The following is a 21,777-nucleotide window of genomic DNA, read 5'->3' as shown; positions in this document are numbered from 1 at the left end:
TCATCCAGCCGTTACCTCCTCGGGTCCTCTCGCGGCTACACCCACACCCTGACACTATCTTCTGGCCTTCCGATGATTGCATTTACTCCACACCATTGAATAAATATCCTCGCTTGCACCGTAAAACTTCTCGCATCGTCCTCAAAATACCAACGATACGTTTTCCTATGGGATGAGGAAATTGTTGAATTAGCGGAGAAAGGATTATGCAGTTACAAAGACCATTTACGCTGGGCATATTTTGACAATTTAAAAAGGTGCTCCCATATCAGATTCACTTCGAAGAGAAACGCAAATTTTCATTCACTTCTCCGCAATGAGCCCCGCACATTCGTATCCTATGAGGGATCTCGAAGGAAGGGAAAAATTCTACTCGATCGCGAATGAAGGGAAAAATTCTCCCAGTCGGTCTTCTTCAGAGAAACGACTTTTTTTGATGAAAGTAAAATTTGACATAACGTTGATGCATTCAAAAACCATGCTTTGGAGGTACCTCAATCGGAGTGGATAGTGTGTTACGAAAATTGGTTCGAGCGCACGCAAAGTGTATTGATTATCATGGAAAATACTTCGTAAAACAATAAAGCCATTTTCAAAAATAAATTACTGTTTTTGCATTATTAGGCTGAAAATATGATTAGCAACCCTCGCACCCTTGTTTTGACACTGCTAATTTAATGTTCAACTAAGATTTCCTCCTCTTCCAAATCCTCAAAATACTGGTTTTATTACTTTCTTCCTATACCAACTGCAATGATTTTCCAATGCACTCGGCAATGCTTGCAACCCTATGGCTGCCTAACAATATAAAGCATGATCATGTGCAAACCTAAGTTTATGAAATGCAAACCTATGAAATGTCCACCAAATTTCATATCTTCTTCCAGTTGTTATAATTCCTCTCAAAGAGGCGAAATGAAGAGGGAATCGAGGGGAGAGTAGGGGTTCGAGGTTGTGGATGACGATAACGGGGAGGGTGGAGGCGGAGGAGCATAATGGCATGGCGTGGCAGATGAAGGCCATGGCGAAAGGGCGGGGATGGGAAGTGTGGGAAATGACGGGAAGGTAACGACGAAATGGGAGTATATGAGTGGAATAAAGATTGTTTAGGGGAAAGATGATGAAAAAGAATGAGCATAAGTATTCATTAAGAGCTCAAGGGCGGCCTACAAACACAATGGGTAGAGCGTCTGGCTTCTGAACAATGGTTTCAGGTTCATACCTCTCCTTCAAAATAATGCGGAATTACACCGTTCAATATCACAAGTCCAGTTACTCAATACGACTTGCATAATAGTACTTAGAACAGCACATATACTGGACCGCGAGTAAAACTGGCCGAAGCATAAATGTCTACTTCATTACGTGCTGCTCAGCTTTCTACACCCAATTTTATCGCATATCCTTATCGCCACATCACTATTCCCTCCTCACAAGTCAGCCTTCCCCTATATCCCCATTTCCTTCGCCACATTCTCCTCCTCCGTCCCCATCTCCGACCAGCCCGATGACACGTACGCCTCAACCGCCCGTCCCCTTACCCGTCCTCTTCTACACCATCCGCCTTCCCGACTCGCCCCACTTCAACTGCCCTCCCCTACCCGCCCACCCAGCCTGCTAGGCCATCATCCCTTTCCACACCTCTTAGCCCATAAAGGCACTTCTCATTCTTCATCCCCAGGCAAGCCAATCTCTCTCCCACTCCGTCAACTACCTCTCCGCCGCTTGCTCAAGCAAACGCTATCGAGTCGCTCGAACACATTATATTACTCAAAGACGCACTTAACTAAAGTTCATGCTATCTCACCTCGGTTTCCTGTGCCTACAACAGTAATTCGTAAAATCTATAATTATCACTTAAATAATTGCTTCAATTCTTATATCTCCTCTCGTAAAACCCTAAAAAATCTATATTTCCTCTAAATAATAAAACGGTTTCTGGCGTCGCTCGATGGAAATTCTTCATATTGAACTTAACATTACACCACTTGGCTTTTCCACATAGAAAATGTGGAAAAGCCAAGTATTTAATTTTAAGTTCAATATATTTCCTCTATATTATATTTCTAATTCCTATCTCATCATCTTCTTACAAAAACCCTGAGTCCCTATCAGTCTAATTCAGTAATTTTCTGTGTCTTCTGTGTTTCTCCTATCGCTTTCACTTTGCGAGGATTTTGGGAGATGACGACCGTGGAAGCCTTGCCTCGTCTGCTGCTGGGCACGGTACTCGGACAATTGGACGCAGTACCGTAGTGCGTAGCAAGACTCAAGTTCTCTTTCTTGCCCCTAATATCCTTCTTGTGAGAAACAAATGGTATGGTTTCCCGTTTCCTTCCTCAATATTGTTTTTAACGTGACACCATCAATTAACGGGCGTCTTTAAGATCATACGACTTTTCAGTCGCCTGAGTAACGGACGGGGCATGGACAACCTTCCCACTAACTCCTTCCTCTCGACCTGGGTGACGTGGGTTACTCCACCAGGAGTAAATGCTATTGTAATAGCCAGCCGTGGCTTTCAGAGTGCTAAAAATACAGAACAAAGAAGACCGCTTAGCGACAGCGATAAGCCGAGGAATATGAAACTTGCGCGCAATACTCGGAAAGGACTCCGCTTTCAACCCACTTTCTTGGAAAAGCAATAATAGACTTAAACATAGTCTTTCTCAAAACTTTTGTAGCGGTTCTCGTATGCCCGTTATCACAAAAATTTTCATTACTTTCCAGGAGCAGTTCATTGTTCATCACAGACGGGCGGACACTTCTGTCATCATCATGGGATTTTGTGTTTACTCTTAAACTAAAGACGAAAATGACTCATATCTCTTATCACTCATTGCATTTGGTCCGTTTAGAGAATAAATTTCCCAATTAATGTAAGCAACTTTTCAGTTTTTATGAATAAAAAACTTATCTCCGAAAGGACCTCTTATTTTGGTGGGAAGTTCTATTGTATTCTCCATTTTCAATTGCTATTGTAAACCAACGACAACGGGGCCTTGCAAACACTGCAGCTACGTACTGATCTACTGTGTGCGTCAATGCATTGACTATTTGGCTCCCTTCACCATTAGGACTGTCCTATAAGAAGTAGGACTGGGTTGATTAAATAAAATATTAATTTAATATATGCATTCACACAAAGTTCTTCAAACTAGCACCCTTGTGCGTCCACACACCAAAGCCAGTGGGTTTACCGTACTCCTTCTGGAAGACAGCGCCCGAAATGCTGCTAAGCTCCCTAGTCACGGCCTGTTGTAATCCTTTTACCGAGCCGTGATATCTTTTCAGCACAAATTTGAGGCGAGGGAAGAGAAAAAAGGTTGGTTAGGCATCGTCTAAAATATTTTGATCCTCACTCACTTAGTTGAGAAACGCTTGGAAAATCCGCGCGCGAGTTTTCCTTTTTTCGTCCAAGAGCATTTGCGGCACTAACTTCCTTTACTAACACCTTTCTCACGCGCATTTTTACGGTCAAAAGAGCATGCATATCACTTTTGGGTTGCTAAGTTCGTCATAAACCATGCCAACATTTAATCTGTCCTGTTCCTGTCGGACAAAACCTTCACTTTTGGATGATTTCCGCTTCGTTTTGAGGTAGAAGGGCGTCCTAAACATTCAGCGTTTTCAGCAGTTTCTCTACCCTCCCGAAACAACTTGTGCAACTCAAAAACACCCAAATTACCCATGGCGTTATCACCTTAGCTGCCTTGAGCATGCCATGAGTCTCTTTCCCAATTTTGCCGAGTTTCACAGCAAATATGATGGCCTAGCTCTCTTTCAAAAACCGGTTCATCACGTATCGTAACGAGGTCACGTTAAAGAGGTTTCGCAAACACATAATGCGCACCTGAAAAGTCTGGGAGCGAACAACCACCAGCCTCCATCCTTTCCTGAGACTTCTCTCCCTCGAACTAAGCCAGAGAAACCGCTGCCCGTGCGACTACCTATCCGAGAAAATATAAGTCCTACTACTTTTGGGAGAGACCTCGTATTGATTATGAACAATTTGCTAGCAACTATGTCCACATGCATCTACTGCCAATAGTTATGTCATATTACGTGACACCAAAACCAGATATTTCTCTGAGTATTAAAATACCATTTTTTATATATGCCATGTTTCTGATGATGGAACAGTAATGAATTCAAAATAAAATTATTAGTAAAACTTACCGTCATCCGATCATAACTCCCAATCCGAAGTAGAAAAGGCATTAATTGCTTCACCTGCCGAGGAATAATTTAACGAAGCAATTTCTAAAAGTAATCATAAAGATAAAAAAATGATATTTGAAAAACGCAGGAACCGATATAAATCTATATAGATTCTTTAAATAAAAAGTATTTTGACGCTCTCCTTTTGAATAGGCTAGTATTCCACCGAATTGCTAAAAATAATTAATTTCACAATACTGGCCAAAACCCTCCTATGGACTACAGCCTTGACGTGGTGGAAGGGCTTGCGCGTTCAGATGACCCCTAGAGCTGTGCTGGCGGGAGCAATTATAATTGCTCCTGGTAAGGTCACCCGTGCCAGATAGTCGAAGGTTAGGAGCTAGACGAAAGGTAATAGTGGCTGATCCTCAATTATTAATCCCATGGTAAATATGCTGGACAGTATAGGAAAATGAGTTCTGCCAACTACGGGACTCGGCCCAATCGGCCGTGTGTCGTGCCCGGCAGCGGGGAAGGCAAGGCTTCCGCGGTCGTCATCCCACGAAACCCTTGCAAGGGAAAACCGGTAGCAGCAGGACAGAAGAGGCAGGAGAAAAATACCAAATTAGTTATAATAGGAACGTGAAATGTTAGAACAATGATTAGGACTGGAAATTGGATAATATTAAGCGAGAGATGGAAAGGGGAAATATAAATACGAGGGTCATCCGGAAAGTAGTACCCGTTCGTGCCGCATGAAGTGCTGACGACGCGAGTAGCCGCTGGACGAGGTCAGATAGCTTCAGTGGCTTGTCTGCCTTCTCTGAGCCAAGTTGCGTGACGCTAGCATTGCCTGTGTTGTTTCTGTGATTGTTTACAATGTTTAAAAAAATTGAGAACGCCGCCAGTTGTGAAGTGAGGGCAGTGATTAAATTCCTCAATGCAAGAAACGTTCGCCCATGTGATATTCATCGCCAATTAAAGGAGGTGTATGGAGACAATGTAATGGACGAGTCGTCTGTTCGGCGGTGGTGTCGCAACTTCAACATGGGGAGGGGGAACACACACGACGATGAGCGTTCGGGGAGACCGTCTGTCATTACAGACCAACTGGTGAGCTCAGTTGACGAATTCGTGAGGAACGATCGGCGCGTCACAATTGATGACATCTGTGAGCATTTTCCCAATGTTTCTCGAACAATTGTTCATGAAATTGTTAAACACCATCTGCATTATGCAAAAATTTGTGCAAGATGGGTCCCTCGCGTATCTCAATGAGCTGGCGGCGAAGGACTATGCAGCAGGAATACAGAAACTTGTCACACGTTATGACAAATGCCTTAATTTGCTTGGAGATTATGTTGAGAAGTAGTTTAAAGTATCCTCTTTCAAATAAAATTTTTTATGTTTGTTAATATTTACTTTTGTGTCTTTATTTCACGAACGGGTACTACTTTCCGGATGACCCTCGTATTTTAGGTCTCTGCGAGGTTACATGGAAGAATAGCGGGGATTACTGGAGTGATCAGTGTAGAATAATATACAGCGGCGGGGACGAGAGCCAACGAGGGGTTGCCATAGTATTAAATAAAGAGGTAGGAAGAAGCGTAGTCAACATAGAACATGTAACAGATAGAATATTACTAGTAGAGATAAAAGCAGAACCGACGAAGTTGGCCACCGAGCAACCATACGGAGGAAGAGGTCGATAGGATATAAGAAAGGTTAGAGGATATAGTCGAGTGTATTCCTGCAGGGAAACATTTGATAGTGATGGTGGATTGGAATGCGACGGTAGGCGAAGGAAGAGATGGGGATGAGGTGGGGGACTAAGGTTTAGGCACGAGGAATGACTGCGGCGAGAAAGCAGTGGAATGCTGCAGGAGACAGGGGTTAGTCATCACCAATACTTGGTTTAGACACCACAAAAGACGCAGGTATGCATGGAAAAGACCAGGCGATTCAGATGAATATCAGTCAGATTATATTATGGTTAGGCATAGATTTAGGAACATCGTGATCAATTCGCACAGCTTCGCGGGAGCAGATGCGGACTCGTATCATAATTTAGTTATTATGAAGTGCAGTACCCGATTCAAAAAGATAAGGCAGGGGCGGGTAAGGAAATGGAATGTAGACGCATTAAATGTAATGACAAGAAGGGAGTTAGAGTAGGTAGTAAAGAAAATTTTGAGGGAGAGAAAAGATCTGAGTACTATTGAGAAAAAATATCAAAAAATGGATATCGAAACCACAAAAGATAGTATAGGAAATGTTAGTTAGAGAAGGACAAGGAAACCAAGGATCGCGGATGAGATGAGTTGAAAGATTGAAAGGTGAAGGAAATGATAGAATGTGAATGCAGAGGTAGGTTGAAGGATGTATAAAGAGTTCAATAATAAATTGGGATGGGAAGCACATAGAGCTTAATAAGCGTGGCGGAAAATGCAATGAGAGAGATAAGTCGGGGATAATTCTAATTGAAGCAGGAGAGATCCCAGAGAGATGGAAGAAATACATATATAAAGCTGTAGATGGCTATTGTAAAGGACATAGGCCAACAAGGTTAGACAGAAAGAGATCATGGCTCTGAGGAAAAAGTTTACAGCCAACAGCGAGGTAGAAAGGGGATCAAGGGATTTGAAATCAATTGAGAATGGGCATTGTTGGGAAGGGGACTTAGAAAGGGTGGTCCATTATCACCTGTGTTGTTCTATATTTAAAAGAAATAATTGAAGAGGCATGAAAAGAACATGAGATAGGAATGCAAGTTGCTAAGTAATTCATTAAATCGGTTATATTTGCTGATACTCAAGCTTTAGTTTGTCATTAAGCCAAGGTGTTGCAGGTGCTGCTGAGTGCATTGGAAACTCAAAGCGATAGATATGAGATAAGAATAAGATTAAATAGAAAAAAGTTATGTGATTTTTCAAGAACAGAATGTGTAAGTTAAAGGTAAGAATTGGAGGACCAGAGTAGGTGGAGAAGTGTACATATCTCGACAGCATTCTGGACCAAAATGTTCAAAGGAGTTGGGGTACATGGAGAAGAACTACGTTAGGCAAGAAAGCTTTCATAACGAAGTCGGAATCAATGACAGGGATTTGTTGAGTAGGGATTTTAAGAAAAGGCAGGTTAAAATTTAGTACAAAGCGTAGTTATGCACGGCGAGGAAACATGGTCATTGAAGGAGGATGATAGGGGTTGATAGGAAGTTTTTGATATACGCGCGTACAGAAGAATGGAAGCATGAATTTGGCTGAAAGGGATTCAAAGGAGAAAGAGGTAGGTATAGTAGGGGTGGAGAGCGGATTTTTGGGAGAAATCATAAAGAGAAAGGAAAAATGGATGCTTGATAAGTGTATTGAAGGGCATGGGAATGTTGAAGGCATATATAGTGTGAAAAAAGTTAGGCAAACGTTGAAGGGGCTGGAATAGGATTGGTAAGTTGAACGGGATGAAACGTGGAAGTAAAAAAACGGAATGGAAGATTTTATTTTGGGGCAGAATTTTGGGTTTTGTTTTGTTAGGAGAGGCATAAAACATTATTTGGTAGCCTGTGTCTTGGCAAAACCTACTTTTTCGGGTAAATTATCTATATTCATACATCTAAATTAGATAGAAATTCGTAAAAGTTTTTTATTACCCTGCTTTCTGAAAAGTGTACTATTGATTTAATTTTCAATTTAAATGATCATTTAAATTATTTAAAAAGGAATTTTCCATTATTATATCTTACGACCAAAACGTGTAATGTGTTTTCCTGAAATATTACGAAATGTATTTGTCGTAATCTATACCGTTGATTTTAAGTACGCCCATATAAATATCATTTGTCACGTTAATTCATTTTATGATTAGGTTGGGTGATAATTACCTCCGCGTGATCCCATTTTTTATTGATCCTTCAATTGATTTCTTCACATGAGGATTACATCCAAGTTTCATATCTTCCGGTTGTCATTAGTTATACTTTACTCAAGGAAATACTTCTAGCCTGCGCTTGCTACCGTTTAGCTAATTTTTTATTAACCTTTCTGGTGGTCCTTAAATCACCTTTTAATTACTCTTACTATTAACTGTTATGTTGAGTCAAAGAAAAATTACACCCTTCCTCCATTCCTACTACCTTGATCAAAAAGTTCCCGGAATAACCACCGTGTGGCGCTCCCATCGTTCCGATTTGAGTTCTGTTTTTTTTGTTAAATTGGTACATCTGTTGTTGATATTCCCTTTAAATCTTAGTGTCATAACTTGACATTTGCAAAAGTTACGGTCGGTTTTCGGTATGTCCATCAGTGCTTCCTGCGATTTTTCCATTACCTCCTCTCGGCTGCTAAAACGCGTTCCCCGTAATGGTTTTTTAACTCGATTGAACAGAAAGAAGTCACAGGGAGCCAAATCAGGTGAATTCGGTGGCTGTTGGATGGTATTTGTTGCATTTTTCGTCAAAAAATTACGAATAATGATAGCACTGTGCGACGGTGCGTTATCATGGTGCAAAATCCACGAGTTTTCTGCCCACATTTCTGGTCTCTTTCGGCGAATTGCTTCACGCAAACGTCTCATAACGCCCAAATAATACTCTTTGTTTACTGTCTGGCCTTCTGGCAAAAATTCATGATGCACTACACCGTTGTAATCCATGAAAACCGTCAGCATTGCCTTCTTTTTTGACTGAAAACGACGTGGTTTTTTTGGTCTCGGCTCATTTGGTGAACGCCATTCACTTGCCTGATGTCTGGATTGCGTGTCGTACTCATAAACCCACGTCTCGTCTCCAGTAATGATCCTTTTGATGAATGTGGGATCGGATTCAGCCTCGCAAATCATGTCTTTTGCGACGTCAACACGGTCTCTTTTTTGCATGAAATTGAGGTCTTTTGGCATGCTACACGACGGAAACCCAAATCATTAACCACAATGTCTTGGGCGGATCCATAGGCAATGTTCAAGTCCTCCGCTATTTCTCTGATGGTTAATTTGCGGTTATTGACCAACATTTCTTTTACTTTATCAATTTTTTCACCGACTTTCGATGTCGATGGTCTTCCACTGCGTTCATCATCTTCGATTGACTCACGACCACTTCTGAACCGCTCGTGCCACTGGTAAACGACCGTTTTTTTTAGAGAATCGTTGCCGAAACACTTTTCCAACATTTCCAACGTCCGTGCGCCACTAAATCCGTTTTTTACGCAAAATTTAATACAAGTTCGTTGTTGCAAATTTAAATCCATTTCTGAAATTGTAAAAAATCGCCAACACACACAGAGATAGATGTACTCTTGGCTACGTAACTTTTGCAAATGTCAAGTTATGACACTAAGATTTAAAGGGAATATCAACAACAGATGTACCAATTTAACAAAAAAAACAGAACTCAAATCGGAACGATGGGAGCGCCACACGGTGGTTATTCCGGGAACTTTTTGTTCAAGGTAGTATTTCATGTTGTATCTGTGTGTTTGTGATTACATACCAAACGATTTCGAAGCGTAGTTGATGAGTTCTTTCCCTAATAACCGTTCTTCGGGTTAATTACTTGGACTCTTGCAATCCCTGAGTCCTTTAATCATACTTCTTGTGGAAATAATTGTATATATTCCATATAATATTTCATAGGGCACTAAGAATATTTGACAGATATTGGTAAGTATCATAGGAAGTTGAAAATAGCAAAAGGAATATTTCAGACTCTGCATTATGCGATTAGAATGGAGAATACTATATAACAGGTAAATGAAGTAGCGGTGTTTTGCCGATATGAGTTGTTGCATAGAAGAAAGATTCGTTACAGAAAATATCGTTCAGTCTCTTGGTACTTATGATGTATAGAACAATATTATGTTGTGAATTTTTTCTGCAGTATACGCGGAAAATATTAGGTTATTTATATTAACATTCAGTTCTGAAAAAATCACATAAAACCTTCGTTGAGAGAATCGACATCAGACCCAAATAGTTGCAATTCCACTCAGAAAATCGGAATCATACATATACATAGGATAATTCTTGCATGAAGCCAATTAACCCTGCATTCAGCGATTCATTTTGGTTTGAATATTTTGGCAATTCAAAGGAGCTCTTTATCCATTCTGGCTGAGTTCAATCCGAATACCAAATTTTCATATTTTGTCTGAAATTTATTTTAACTTCCTCCTCTCCCCTTCCTTCCTCCTCTCCTCTTGGATCCCTCCCCGACTAGTCCCCCTCTCGCAAAACTAGCGTCCTTACTCCCTCCCAATGCCAGCTGATGGCGCGCCATTGTCTCTGCGAGCGAGGGGGAATGAATTACGAAGCGGGACGCCACTGGAGGGGAGGAGACCTTGGAAAGAGTCGTAAGAACTTATCAAGAGTGACTTTGGGAGGGGGAGGGGCGGTGCGCGCTACGGATAGGAGGGCGGCGATTTGAGAACCCGAGAGTGGGGAAGACGTGCCGTGCAGCGGCGCGCTTCTAGCGCTTCGTCCCACCCCACCGCGGCGGGGGGTGGGGAGTGGCGACGGGTGTAGACGCGACCGGGAAGAGTAATGGGACGGGAACCGGGGGAAGGGGAGGAGAAGAGAGTCGTAAATTGAAGGCACGAATTTGTTTATACGGCAATGCTGAGGAGTCCAAGCTTGGACCCGACCGTCCGCCTTCTGTGCCTCTCGCAGTAGAAGTTATTAAACCGAATATCAGAGATAAACCAGGCGTCCGCAATAGCCTACTCTTTTATGAAAGGCAAGGAGCGGTCCGCAGTTAACCGTCCCAAGCGAAGGACTCGAAATGCCCTCTATAGAGCACCTGTAGTAGGGATGTAGCACCCTCTATAGACACCGCATGAAACTGATCCCCGCTCCCTCTTTTTTATTTAAAAAAACTAAGATAGCGGCCTGCAAGCCACCGCCAGGGTGGCAGGAGGTGATAACACATGAGAGTACTTTTTTCCCAAAATGCCTTTTCCTCCTAGCTTGGGGGGATAAGGTTATCCTGAACCCTTATTTCTCGTGGGAAAGATGACATCTATCTCTTGTTAGAGTGAATGTTTCCTGAGTAAATAAGAGGGCGATTCGAAAAGTAAGGACTCCTATTTTCTTTTTCATAAAAAATCAAATTTATTCTCAACTTTTCGTGCATCGTTGGAAAGGTTGAGCATTTGGCTATTTTTCTACATAGTCACCTTGACGAACAATCACTTTTTGCGTCCTTGTAAGCAGCTTTTTAAAACCGGCGTCGTATCTTTCACCCGCCACGTCGCGACGCCAACTGATGTAAGTCTGCAGCCATTATGCAGCCATTATTTTAAATAAAGCATTTATCGTTCAAATTCAATGAGAGGCTATGGGAGGTCAGACAATTGTTTTGGCCGTTGCATAATGATACAGTTAAACAGTTTATAATGAATGGTTTTTGGGAGCTAAAGATATTACGTATATACATATATTGGTAACCCACTTTTCTTAGGCGCCCTGCTGCTCAACTCGCAAGGTAAGCCACAGGAGTTACTGAGTCAATAATTTTATTTGATTTTAGGTAAGCTACAGATTAATGTAGGTTTTGGATGTATACTAGCTAGCAAACCACTGGAGCTACTAAACTACTGGAGTTTATAAAGCTACGAAACAGTGGAGCGGTAATTCTCTTATGTCTCCTTACAAACCTTCATAAAATCATTTTTACAATAAGCTCCTCATCTCCATACACTTACTTCCTCATTATGTCGTTTGATAGTCAATCTGATAAGGACACATAATTGTATTATCGTTTGTCCTTTCCAAGCTTTAGCTAAAACATGCTCTGAGCACCTGATCAGTCTCTGATATTACCAGGTTAAGGGAAACTGCCATTTCCCTCCAGTCTACTCCTACTTTTTCCATAACATTCAATCTCGAAAATGAATTAGGAAACTCACACAAGAATATGCCATCTGGGGACTATATCTGCGTGAAAGATATGATTTACTCAGAGGACAAGGACAGAACTCAGAGGGACACAGAAGGGCAATTTTTGCCGAAACATAGAATCTTTCTAAAGTTGTCGAATCTTTCTTTAAATTTAAGCTCACCAATTTTTTAGGCCATTCGTTCGAGCTGGGGCCAAAGTGTAGGGTATGTATTTTAATATCATCTGATGCACACCAATCGTCCTATTTTTCATCATATTATTCACAAACCGTGGCTAAATATGCATGTGAAAGAATTGATTTTTGCGATAAAGTCTTCTTGCAATTATAAAAAAAGCGTTTACAAGACAAAGACGTCAGAAGTAGCTCGATACTACGAAATAATCTTTAGCAATTCATTTGGAGGAGCAAAAGGTACCTCTGGATTGGAAACTATCTAACATCACGCCTGTATTTTAGAGTGCCGATGGAGGAGAAGCTAGTACTTACAGATCAGTCCCTCTGGAATTAATTGCATATAAGGTTATAGAACACAGTACTAACCCCTCTTCTCTTTCTCGCTACGACTACACCGCCACCAAAGGCCTGTCGGTCGGGCGCCATTGTGTTTCCGGGGTTGAGGGGAACTCATTTACAACGCGCGACGCCTCTGGAGGGGAGGAGAACTTGGGAATGGTCCAACGAACTTCGCTAGTCAACCCGAGGATGGGGGGGCAGCTTGGGGCGGACGGGAGAGTGTGGTGACGCCGCGGCTAGGTGGGGCGGCGATGCAAAAACCAGAGAGGGGGGTTAACGTGGCGTGCAGCGAACTTCGCCAGCTACCCGAGGAGGGGGGAACAGCTTGGGGCGGACGGGAGAGTGCGGTGACACCGCGACTAGGTGGGGCGGCGGTGCAAAAGCCAGAGAGGGGGTTCACGTGGCGTGCAGTGGCGGGCCGCTAATGCCTCGCCCCTTCCCGCCGCATGGGGAGGGGAGATAGGGTTGTGAGCGTCATCGGAAAGATTATGGGAAGGCTACCACGGGCAGACGACAAGTAAAGTGAATTTTGTTGGCCTAAATTGAAGTAGAATGTTGTGTATGCTACGTTGAGAAGGCAACTTTTTGACGTCTCCCCCCACCCCCAACTACCTTCTTTCCTTCTTGCCGTAACAGATGTTAGACAATACTTGCTGTTTAGTGAAAAGAGGCGTCCGCATTGACCAATGTTTTAAGAAAATCCGCCAAACGGTCCACCGTTACACGTCACATTTGAAAGACGGCGTACAATGCATAAAGTGCTCGCTATAGAGAACCTGATGTAGGGATTGGTAAACATAAAAGTGAAGAGTTCAAACCCGTAGCCTACTGAAATTATGCTATTATGGAATCCTTACGAGGTAGGCTTAATTTTGAACCACATCGAGTGCAACGTTGAGCAACCAGGTTAGTGAAAAGATGTAATAAACAAGGCAGAAGGTTATCGGCACGGTTGGAATAATTAGGAAGAAATCCACTAGTAGAACGTACGTTGAAATACGGGTTAACTTTATTGAGTAAAATTGAGGCAGGATGCAAATCTGAGGATGTTGAAGATATATTAAAATCCTCGACTTATTATGGTAGATCAGATCACGTGCTTAAAATCAGGGAGATAGTAGAATGGACAGATTTAAAATGCCGATTTTCCTTCGCACCAATAGAGATTAATATGGACATGACAGCGGGCGCGAAGAAAATAACTGAGACTGACAGTGTATGCATGTCGATATTTTGCATATTTTTATTAATTAAACCCATCTCATCAACACTATACACCATAAGCATGCTAGTACATTCTTTCGTGTGGTTCACTTTGTGTTACTGAATAACGTAATTAATATTGGTGTGGAGGTGTCATACTATGGATTAGATATACATGGCTGTTCACCCTACAGCCCCCGCCTCAAGCCATTGAAGCGCTGCTGTACGTTACCAAAAAACCTGAGGAAATTCTTCCATTTGTTGGATCACAACAGCTTCAATTTTTCTAAAATGATCATTAAATCATTGATACAACAAGTCTTTTTTACGCGTCGAATCACTCAAACTTAATAGGAAAGTTTTCAGATGTTCATGCTTACCAATTAAAACAATCAGTTAACAGTAACTCATTGAGACCTACTGGAGCGATTAGCGTCATTTTATGCTTTCAATTTCTCTAACAGAAAGCTGCTAGTATTCGCTAAACAAATGAAAGTTTTGGCTTGCTCCGGCAGCCTTTATTTTTATTTTTTTCTCTTCACCTCCTTCGCCGTCGTAAAATTGTGTTTCCTGTTGGTGCAGTCTCACGAACGTGCTCTATCAGCTGTTTTCCTTTAAGGAAGCTGCGGGGCGTGGATGTCATTGTAAAACGTCGTAACGACAAAGACCATTTCTTTTGAAAAGTTGAGTCTAACCCCTACCCGACCATACTACGGTAAGCACTTAATCTTTAGGAGTGCAAACGATGCAATGATTTCCAATGCTTTCCACCCCGAGGAGATCGGGGTGGCTAGTAAACCAGAACGTTACATGCGGGGATAAGAATGGTACGGTAAGTAGTGTACTGGATCTCCATTCCGAGGACCATGGTCTGAATGCCACTGGTGACCGGGTTTTTCCGTGGTGTTCCAATCCTCACTCGGGATGTTATGTGTAGTGCACTGAATTTAGAATTCCGACCGCGGGATTGGACGTTAAATTGCGCACTTCATGGTTCATTTCATTTAGCGTAGACCGACGCCGAGTTTTTCCACGTCTTTGCTTCATTCATTTAAGAAAATCCTACCTCTACTTGACTTCACACCCATCCATGCTGGCGCAAATGACCTCTGCTCTCGATCGACTCCCCTTTTAGCTTTTTCCACTGAGATTTTCTTGCGCCCTCCCCGAATCTATTATCTTCCGACGATCCATTATAACTCAATGGTGTATCATTTTTATATACCCCTCAAGATCGTTCCCTCCCCTTCGTTAACGAGTCCATGATTCACTGGGAGAGTGTGTCATGGGGCCGGAGTCCTAGCTGGGCTTTAAAAGGTCAATTCCAGTAAACACACAGGATGGCCTTCTGATGTTTGAGATGCTTGATCTTCTGGAGAACGATGTGCATCTCTCTTTGAAGGAGCTCAACCTTTAGCGGACGATGGTTCTGTGCAGTGATTAAACGAATGACCTTGCAAATTAATCTCGAGTGTCTATTACTTATCGTAGTAAGTGGTCTTGAGTAATACATCTCTGACAGTTATATATGAATGATTAAGATAAGATTAGAATGGACCCAAGCTACACAAAGGTACAGCAATCATTCCCTTGCATTATTGAAAGAACAAACCTTACTTCCAATCTTATACTAAGCCTTGAAATTTCTTCCACGTGGTCCATTTTCCAGGAAAAGAGTTTCGTCGGCGTCATAGTCAACGTCTCTAGGTCAGAAGTGATCATAGCGTATAATTTTATTTATATTATTTTGAAGGTTTTCATTTCCGCAATGACATTTTACGGAGAAATAAGGAAAAAAACTCTGAAGGCGTCAATAACAGTATAACGGAAACCCCATTTTAGGAGAAACTCTTTTTCAGGTGGAACATTAAACCAAGACGGAAGCTAAAATAGCCAGCGATGGCGGAAACCATTTTTCTTTTCTTCGGGAGTGGCGTAAGCCTGGCGATCACCCACGGGAGAAAGAAAACCCCCAAAAATTCCGTCAGGTCGAGTTGATACTTCCGTTAGATTTCGGCCTAATGGTTTTTATTCCGTAAAATTTACAGAAGAAATAACAGTAAAAATAATAAAATATATATAATGTTAACGATCCGGAAACCCCGTTTTATTTTTATATGGTAAATGGTGAATTTGTGAGCATTAAAAATTTCTAAAGTGGATTTCGGTAACTATCTATCCAGAATCTTACATACACTTGCTAGTGAATAGTTCTTCTGCATAAAATAACGCCAATAAATGTTTTCGAGAACAATTTACAAAATGTTCGTTGATTTTTCTTCAAACAAAAAGGCATATTTACACACAAATTATTTTCATATGGTGACATTATGTGTTAATTCTTACAGACCATCAATAAAATTCGGTTCAATAATCGGAAAATACGCAAGGTACGGCACCCCATTGGAATAGAACATATTTGCATAGACCACAACTTAAACACAGATCATTGACGCAAAACAACTATCGATGATTGGCTCAAATACAAGAATCGCAGGATATTGTGTTTATTTCCCTATTTCCGTGTTAATATTTGAACATGTTTCAATTTCAATAAATTTCATTAATATATATTTTTTTCTATGGCTACATTAATTGATAAAATGAATGTATGTGCCATAATTAATCGCAGGAAAATAAAAAAATAGCAATTATTACATCATACATATGATATCTACATATTTATTAATACATCGGTAAATGTTTTCTTTTACTTTTTAGTAGTCGAAGTTAGGATGTAATCGGACATAAATAATAACATCAAGTACACATTTAAAATAAAAATCTACAATATAAAATTGAATTAAAAATTTCATATCGTATTAAACTGCATAATATTTTTAAAATATAGAAGTTCAATAATTTGGTTAAAAATAAAAAGTGGTGGTTAACTGCTCAATACAGTTTCAATCAAAGATTTATTTAAAGTGCAAATGAACATTATCACTTACATATCTTCATATAAATATGTTACCTTGGTAAAGATTAAAGTAGTAGCATTGGAACGTAGATAGAATGTAAATCAGAAGAAACTCATTATACTCACTAGAGTTCTAGTATAAGTAGGAAATATTTCATCATTATAAGAAGGTAACTTACTACTTACTACGAAGGTAAGACTACTACAGAAAACAGTACAAAATTGGAATACTAATGAGTAAGTATTTCAATAAGGAAATGACACCTTTAAAAAGTTAACAACTTAAGTTAGACAAAATATTGGATATGATATAACTTATGGTAACATATAATTCAATCAACTAACACCTTAAATGATTCCCGTCTGCATTTATACCAATAATAAGGTCACTTGATATAACAAACATTTTTCTAAGCATAAATTTTCATACATTTAACATTTTAGATACATTTGTAACAGTAAATATTAAACTATTTTACTAGGGAATAACTTATGCGAACAACAGCACAGGATTATATTTTTCTAATGATAATATTCAAAATATTGCAGGTGAAGAACTTGCCATGAATCACTATTTCTAAAAACACTTAAAATTGTAAACTTACTCCAAATAAGTACCTGAATACAATGAACAAGATGCAATTGCAAACATTACCATTAAAGAGTTTTTTATCAACTGTTATAGATGAAGTCATCTGATACACTCAATGCACGGAACACCAGGACTATCCAGATCCATATCTAATCATCACTCACAATCCTCATTTTTTTATGCAAACCTCATTTTAAGAAATAATCGCAAAATATTTGTTTACACTTGTATCCATTAAAATAACAATTTAACATGCAATTTGAGTAATTATACGGATATTGAGATATTGAAAATGAAGGAAGTGTGGATTTTAAGCTTTCTCTCAATCAAACATTCAATGAGTTAATGTATGACACATCTAATGAAGGAATCAAACTTCTTTTACTTGGTCCTTTTAACAGACTGTCTATTTGGAGAATTTCTTTGATGAGAAAGACTGTGCTTGAAGAAAAGAATTGAAGGTGCTCATTTTTCAAAGGATTTATCTTCATCAGAGGACATTGCGGTAACTCCAAGGGGATTATGTTTATCATTACTATTGCCAGCTCCGGAAGATTCTTCAGAGAATTCCATAAGGCTGCCATCACAGGTGTTTTCTGCTTTATCTTCAGAGACAGGACTTGCAATATTTTCATGGTTGTCATAAGCAGCGGCTTCAAATGTGCTATCAGAATTGCCTTCAAAGTCGCCGGCCGATTTATTTTCAGGACTTGCTGAGCTACGAATTTTTTTCGAGGACGAGGCAATCATTTCGTCACCACTCATTTTCCTACGCTTTCCAGTCAACTTGGCTTCCTTCTCTCTCTCAGTTGTGAAGAGAAGGTCAAAAGGGTCTTGTGTAGATGCTACAACATCCACATCTTTGGTACCGATGGGTCGCACCGCAGGATCAAATGGAAAATGAAATAAAGAAAACATTATTAAGTGATGCAACCTAAGTAAAAACAATTGTTTATAATAAAAATTATGGAAGAACTTAATATGTTTCAAATTTCCCACAATTAGTGTCAATTAATCTCAAAATAAACGTAAAAACAGCCTTAGGTATTTCTATATTTTTTAGGCAGCTAGAAATCTCAATATAAAAAGATGTTATTTATTATAAAATGAAAAAATATTGATTTACATGTATAGATATATATTTATATATATATATATATATATAAACGTATGTGCATAAATAAATTTATGCATAGATATATTTATTTCCCTCCCCGGACTACAACCTTGACGTGTTGGAAGGGCATGTGCGTTCCGATGAACCCTAGAGCTGTGCTGGCGGGAGTAATAATAATAATTGCTCCTGGTAGGGTCACCTATGCCAGATAGGTGGAAGCTTTGGAGCCAGACGAAAGGTAGTCCTCGCAGCGTCTGTTCCTCAATGAGGCGGCTGCAATGGCGTCTGACCCCAGTGGGGCGGCCAGGAAGTGATGGTGTCACGTTAAAAACACTATTGAGGAAGGCAACGGGAAACCACCTCAATTATCATTCCCAAGATGTAAATGATGGGCAATTCAGAAATTTGGGGTCCTGGCAACTACGGGGCTAATGCCAGGTGACTCAGAAAGGTATCAGCTAGATTATATACTAGTTGGACACAGGTTTGGGAAGAGTGTGAAAAATTCGCATTGCTTCCCGGGAGCGGATGCGGACTCTGACCACAATTAAGTTGCTATGAAATGTAACGTCTGTTTCAAAAAGATAAGGCAGGGGCGGCGAGTTAGAAAATGGAATGTAGGAGCATTAAATGGTTTGAAAAGGAAGGAATACAAACAGGCGATAGAGGAAATCATGGAGGATGGTAAAGAGCTAAGTACTATCGAAGAAAAATGGGAAAGTTTCAAGAATGGGTTGTCTAAAGCCGCAAAAGTCACAATTGCAACCGTTAACGCTAAAAGGACTAGGAAACCATGGATCACGGATGAGATGATTACAAAGATGGATGAGCGGAGAAAATGGAAGAATGAAAATATAGAATTAGGCAAAATGAAGTACAAAGAATGGAATAATAAATTGAGGCGGGCAACAAATAAAGCAATAGAAGCATGATGGAAGACGCAATGCGATTATATGGAACGTCTGCAGAGGAAAGGTGAAATCGGTGCGCTTTACAGCAAAGTTAAATCGTAAAATGCTAACAGTTAGAGATAAGGCGGGTAAGGTAATAGGTGACGCAGGAAGATCCAAGAGAGATGGAAGGAGTATATAGAAGAGCTGTATAGTAAAGAACTTAGACCAACAAAGTTAGACATTGAAAAAGAATATAGCGTACGGGAAGATAGCTTAGGTCCAGGCATTCTAGACGATGAGATAAAAAGGGCATTAAGGGAGATGAATCTAAATAAGGCCGTGGGGGTGGATAACATTCCTGCGGAACTTTTAAAATGCTTTGGAAAATGTGGGAGGAAGAGGCTATGGGCTGATCCGTAGTATTTATGAGGAAAGAATCTTGCCGGGAGACTTTGTGAGATCAGTTTTAGTTCCTATTCCGAAAAAGGTAAAGGCTACACCCAAGGCCTAGGTGGAGAAAAAACCATTCAGGCGGGAACCAAACGTGCGACCTCTGGATTGGCATACGAGGACGTTACTCTGTCACCACCGGGGCTGGCAGGTAGACATGGAAAATGCTATGTCACTCATAAAGGTATCAGTTAGGTTATGGTTAGTTACAGATTTAGAAACGGTGTGATCAATTCGCACAGTTTCCCAGGAGCGGATGCGAACTCACCACAATTTAGTTGTTATGAAGTGTAGCGTTCGTTTCAAAAGGATAAGGCAGGGGCGGCGAGTTAGGAAATGGAATGTAGAAGCATTAAATGGATGGGCATGGAAGGTGTATCTGCAGGCTGTAGAGAAAGTCATGGACGAGGGAAAAGAGCTGAGTACTATCAAGGAAAAATGGAAATATATCAAAAAAGGTATTCGAAAATGGGCGGGTGGGATAAAACAAAGCAAAAGAAGCATGGTAGAAGATGTAGTGCAAGGATAAGGAAAGTTTGCAGAGGAAGGGTGAAATTGGGGTACTATGCAGCAAGGCTAAAAAACTATCAGGAAGTAAGAAGGGAAGATATGTGTTAACAGTTATAGATAAGTCGAGATAGATAATAGATGACATAGAAAAGATGCAAGAGAGATAGAAGGAATATAGAGAAGAACCGTCTGGTAAAGAACTCAGGCCAACAAGCTTAGACATAGAAAGAGAACATGACATAGAGGAAGACAGCTTAGGTCCAGGCATACTCGATGATGAGATAGAAAGGGCAATAAGGGAGATGAAACTAAATGAGGCCGTGGGGGTGGATAATATTCCCGCGGAACAATTGAAATGTTTAGGAAAATGTGGGAGGCAGACGCTATATGGGCTGATTTGCAGGACTTATGAGGAAGGAATCTGGCCGGAAGACTTTGTGAGATCAGTTTTAGTTCCTATTCCGAAAAAGGTAAAGGCTACATCATGTGAGGACTACAGGACGACAAGTTTGATATCCCACGCAGCTAAAGTTGTTCTTAGGATCATAAACAAAAGGATAGAGAGTAGGGTAAATGATTACTTAGGGGGTGATCAGTTTCGGTTTAGGAAGGGGAGAGGCACGCATGATGCCATTGCAGTAATGAGATTATTAATCGAGAGGAATATAGAACACAACCAGGAGGTATTTGCCTGTTTCGTAGATTTCGGAAAAGCGTTTGACAGAGTGAAATGGGAAAAACTAATGAGTATATTGGAAAAAAATTGGAATAGATTGGAGGGAAAGGAGGCTAATCCGCAACCTGTATAATAAATATTTTTTTAAGGTAATCTACCGGTTAAGGTAAGTTTTTGGATGGACACAACTACCAAACAAACATTTTATTACTCCTAGCAAAACACAAAATCCATCATCCACCTATATATCAGGTCCCTCTTCATCTCTGAGTACTTTCTACCTCCCTTCATTCCGTCCAAAATCCCTATCCTGTTCCTTCCCTTTCCTCTTTTACCCATCATTCTCCCCTCTATCACAGTCTTCAACATCCCACTGCCAAACCTCACCCCCTTCATCCACTTTTCCTGCCTCCATAGGATTTCTACCAACAAACTCCTCTCTTCGTCCACCATGCCAAGTACTTCCTCATTTGTTTTCTTCTCCGTCCATTTCACCTTCTTCATTCTTCTCCAAACCCACATTTCAAAAGCCTCCAATCTACGTCTATCCTCATGCTTCAATGACCACGTTTCCGCACCGTACATAGCTACGCTCCATATCAAAGTTTTTACGAGTCTTTTCTTAACATCCTTAATCAACGTCCCTGTCATCAACTCCCTCCTCCTTGAAAAAGCCTCTTTGCCTAGCGCAATTCTTCTCCATACGTCCCTACTACTTTGACCGTGTGGTCCAAAACACTACCGAGATACATAAACTGTTCTACCTGCTCTAGTTTTTTACCCCTCCTATTTCCATGTTTAGCTGAGCTTTTTTCTTTACAGAACATTGCCTAATCTTTGTTTTATTAATATT

Source organism: Hetaerina americana, unplaced genomic scaffold (genome assembly GCF_022747635.1).
Source record: "Hetaerina americana unplaced genomic scaffold, ioHetAmer1.1.p SCAF_12, whole genome shotgun sequence".
NCBI lineage: Eukaryota > Metazoa > Arthropoda > Insecta > Odonata > Calopterygidae > Hetaerina > Hetaerina americana.
Note: the sequence above shows the minus strand (reverse complement) of the source record.